The sequence below is a fragment of the Bos javanicus genome, chromosome 16 (genome assembly GCF_032452875.1).
Source record: "Bos javanicus breed banteng chromosome 16, ARS-OSU_banteng_1.0, whole genome shotgun sequence".
NCBI classification, from domain to species: Eukaryota; Metazoa; Chordata; class Mammalia; order Artiodactyla; family Bovidae; genus Bos; species Bos javanicus.
In genome coordinates this window covers 10,445,066-10,449,882 of record NC_083883.1, presented here as the reverse complement: position 1 = coordinate 10,449,882, position 4,817 = coordinate 10,445,066, and the positions used below count along the sequence as shown (strand labels likewise).

The following is a 4,817-nucleotide window of genomic DNA, read 5'->3' as shown; positions in this document are numbered from 1 at the left end:
TTTAAAGGAACCAGAAAAGCTCATCAGGAGAACACTTGAGGTTAAATGGAGTGCAAGCCCTGCACACACCAAGATTCTTATCAGCAACTCCATCCAGAACCATTCTTATAAAACTCCTCACCAAGTCTTCCTGGGTTGGGGCACACAGTTTTGAGAGGCACAAGTTTGCTGTGTCCCACTTTGACTGGCAAAGTAATAAAGCTATTCTTTTCTACTTTACCCCAAATTCTGTCTCTTGAGATTCCCTTCAACACCAGTGGACAGAGGCTGAGTGTTCAGTATCAATATGATGTGTATTAAATTGCATGAAACAGAAAAATTTGGTGATTTTTAATTCACTTGAAATTTGTCCTGATAATATGTGTTTGATCAAGACAGTATGTCTGACCTCATGTCAAGTGGAAGAGCTGTATTAATAGGCTTCTATGAAGCAAATGGACCAATTGTTTTCCACATATTTAAGTTACCTTTAAATAGATATGACTAAAAACATATTGGGGGAAGATATGGCAACCCACTCCAGTATTCTTGCCTGGGAAATCCCACAGACAGAGGAACCTGTCAGGCTACAGTCCACGGGTTGTAAAAGAATTGGGCATGACTTAGTGACTAAACAACAACAAAAATATATTGTTCTTTTAGATAATAAGAATTTTAAGGGTGATCTACAGAACCATTTAAACTAGTATCTATTTCCTTAAAAAAAGAATAACAATCTATATTCTTATAGCATTGTTAGTTCCTTAGACTTTTAATTGTTATCTTAATAGCAAATCATGAACAAATGATTGATCTTTATTCTTCTCATTTAATATGTGAAAATGACTTAACCTAAAAATAGTCACTAATTACTTATGTACTTTTCCAACCAAGGTTTTAATTAAAATAATTTTTATGGATTTACAAATGAAGTTGTTCAAGTATACTAAAATGTGATATATTTATGTCAAATTTAAAATATAATCTGTTCTCATAAGACACATACAGGATATTTATAACAAAATATAATTCAGTTTAGCTATTGAAATACCAATGAATAAAATGTGAATTGCATTGCTGATGTGCTATCCTAACTTAATAAGTTGGTGCACCTTTACGTCAGCAGAATACTGGTACCTGTTTTGTCATAGAATATCATCTAACCTTGCTCAGCTGCAGACAATAAGACACAGATTCAGAGTCATTCCTTTCAGATCACTGAGTGTTCTCTGTTTAAAGCACCCAATAGTTAGTAGAATATGACATTTTTGTTATTCACTGAAGCCTAATTGAGATAAGAACTGAGAACTGCTTTCCATGAAGCCAAATTCTTATTCACACTTCTGCATTATTTTCTCAGTCTACAGGAGAAGATTTCAGCCTTTGTTTCTTGATTTTTTTCCCTTAAATCCAATTATGAGACTTGTTCTGAATCACTTTTTATCTGACCTTAATCTTTCTACCTACAATCTACACATTCTTCTCTTTGTGAGTATATTCCAAAATATTAGGACCATTTAGAATGAAGTTAGTATTTCTGGATTGATTCTGAATATAAGTACCTCCCAAAGCCCTTCTTGCCAAAACTAGCACACTCTACACTATCTCCCTTTCCTTATGAATATATAGGTGGTTGATATCTCCCAGGTTTAGTTAGTTATGGGCTTCCCTAGTGGCTCAGCTGGTAAAAAAAAAAAAAAAAAAAAAAAACACTGCTTGAAATGCAGGAGACCTAGATTTGATCCCTGGGATAGGAAGATGCCCTGGAAAAGGGAATGGCAACCCACTTTGATATTCTTGCCTGGAGAATCTCATGAACAGAGGAGCCTGGTGGGCTATAGTCCATAGTTGGTTGATATCTCCCAGCCTTGCTTATAGGTAAATATGGCCAGGTAATATATTATGGATTTACAATGGTGAATGGATATGGGCACATGTTATATACATCAATGACTTCCCTGGTGGCTCAGATGGTAAAGCATCTGCCTATCATGCAGGAGACCCGGGTTCAATCCCTGGGTCAGGAAGATCCTCTGGAGAAGGCAATGGCAACCCACTCCAGTATTCTTGCCTGGAAAATTACATGGACGAAGAAGCCTGGTAGGCTACAGTCCATGGGGTCGCACAGAGTCAGACACGACTGAGTGACTTCACTTCACTTTCACTATATATATCAGTGCAGGCTGGGTACATAAAAAATCCCTGCGTAGTGACACCTCTCTATTTTCCACATCTACTGGCTACATGTCAACACACACAATAACCTTGGATTTTAAGTAGGAAATATTGAGCCTGTCATTTTGTTAAGTTATTGTGATTTCAGTTCTAAGATTCTTTGCCATAAGTTGTTTCTCTGCAAGCAGTTCTGCCCTACCAATTGGCTGTAAGACAATTTTGCCCTAAAAAATAAAATAATGAAAATAAAAGAGGTACATTAAAGAGGAAATATAGAAATAATTAATGAAAAAATTTAAAGGTTATATTGTGTAAAATGAAAGTGCTAAAGCTGTTTGAACACATTTAAAATGTATGTAGAATTGATCCTGAAAGCTTGGCCTCTGTATACTGGTGCCAAATCAAATCTCAGTTTTGGGTGACATAGAAAAGAAGAGCTTTATTGCTTTGCTAGGAAAAGGAAAACACAGTGGGCATCTGCCTCAGAAAATGATGTGCCCCAACCTGGGAGGGTTTGATAACGAGTTTTATAGCAATGAATCAAGGTGGGTGGGGTTGCTGACAAGATTAGGGCATGTGCAGGCTCTGGATGAGTATCTCTGGCCCCTTTAATCTTATCTCAGATGGTTTTATGACTGCTCCTCACTTGATTAGCAATCTGCCCTTTGGAAGTCAGGGAAGATCATGGAGGCTGGAGTTTGTATACAAGAAATGGGGAACAAAACGTCTTCCATACTCAGGAATCTCAAAGGGTCTTCCCTTTCAGAATCATTACATTAGTGACCATAACTGATTTTATTCTGTGGATTGTATCAAGCACTTTAAAGACTTTTCTTCATAATATTATGCCTTTTTTTTTTTTTTTTTGGCTTTTTGTTTCCTTTCCTCTTTTGGTGTTTCACTTTTATTTTTTTCAGTGTTAAAATCCCCTTCTTCACTAAGACAAGTATCAGTTGTCAAATATTAGAATGTTTTGTATTGTGTAGTGAAAGTTTTCCACACTGTTGTGTGTTCTTGGCATACTGTCATATGTCCATTGATAGATGTTCCAAAATAGTGTGGGAAACATGGGGTCGGCTCTCTGGACAGAGCCCTTGGCTTCTTTCTCCTCCAAGGAAGTGTGTTTCAAAATAAGAAACCAACTCTTAGAGCAAATCATCATCATCAGTCAGGTGGATAAAGCCATTGATAAAATTGATGAATGGAAGGAATGGTAAAACTGTAATGCATTTAATTTTGTGTTAAATTCAGCAATGGTTTGACAGCACAACTCCTGTCCAGTATCAATGGTAAATATGTTTTGCCATATGAAATAAAGAGCCAGTTATAGGTGTATTTGGGTATATCTTAGAGAAGGTGATGACATTATTTTTCTCAAAGTTGATCACTAAAGGTTAGAATTTAATGTTATCCATAAGTTCTCCATAATAAATAATAATTATATATATATATTCTTCCCTGGTGGCTCAGTGGTAAAAAATCTGCCTAGCAATGCAAGAGACATGGGTTCAATCCTTGGTCCTGGGAGATCCCACATGCTGCGGAACACCAAAGCCTGTGCCCACAATTACTGAGCCTGTGCTCTAGATCTCAGGAGCTGAAACACTGAAGCCCACAAGTGCTAGAACCCATGACCCACAGCAAGAGAAGCCACCACAATGAGAAACCCACTTGCCGCAGGTAGAGAGTAACCCCCACTCACAGAAACTATGAAAAAGCCTGCTCAGCAATGAAGACACAGCACAGCCAAAAATAAATAAATAAATAAAATTATTTAAAAAAATCTGCTGTAAGTCTCCTCAGGTTTCCTTGGAAGTAAAATCAGTGAGGGATGCTGCTATTTCTTAGCAATATATGTAACATATATAACTGGTTGTACACATAAATGTTTAAATACTTAAATGTTTCATCTCACGTCCAGTCTGTTGTTGTACAGTTACTAAGTTGTGTCCAACTCTTTGAGACCTTATGGACTGCATCACCCAGGCTTCCCTGTCCTTCACTATCTCCAAGAGTTTGCTCAAACTCATGTTCATAAAGTGATGCCATCCAACCATCTCATCCTCTGTTGCCTCCTTCACCTTTTGCTTTCAGTCTTTTCCAGCATCAGGGTCTTTTCCAATGAGTCAGCTGTTTGCATCATGTGGCCAAATTACTGCAGCTTCAACTTCAGTATCAATCCTTTCAATGAATATTCAAAACTGATTTCCTTTAGGATTGACTGATTTGATCTCCTTGCTGTCCAAGGGACTCTCAAGAGTCTTCTCCAACACCACAATTCAAAAGAATCAATTCTTTGGTGCCCAGCTTTGTGATCCAACTCTCACATCTACACAGGATTACTGGAAAAACCATAGCTTTGACAATACAGTCCTTTGTTAGCAAAGTGATGTCTTTGCTTTTTAATACACTGTCTAGTTTTGTCATAGCTTTCCTTCCAAGGAGCAAGCATCTGTATAGTTTACCAAATCATCTAAATCAGAAGATTTTGTCAGTTCAGTTCAGTTCAGTCGCTCAGTCATGTCCGACTCTTTGCAAACCCATGGAATGCAGCACGCCAGGTCTCCTTGTCCATCACCAGCTCCTGGAGCCTACTTAAACTCATGGCCATCGCATCAGTGATGCCATCCAACAATCTCATCTTCTGTTGGCCCCTTATCCTC

At 37.7% G+C, this 4,817-nt stretch overlaps 1 non-coding gene across 1 annotated transcript; it reads left to right on the top strand.

Annotated features, from left to right (window-relative positions):
* Nucleotides 1-1,934: 1,934 nt before the first annotated feature.
* TRNAD-AUC (transfer RNA aspartic acid (anticodon AUC)) lies at nucleotides 1,935-2,007 on the top strand. The gene has a single exon. It is a non-coding gene; the product is annotated as a tRNA-Asp (tRNA).
* The last annotated feature ends 2,810 nt before the right edge of the window (nucleotides 2,008-4,817 follow it).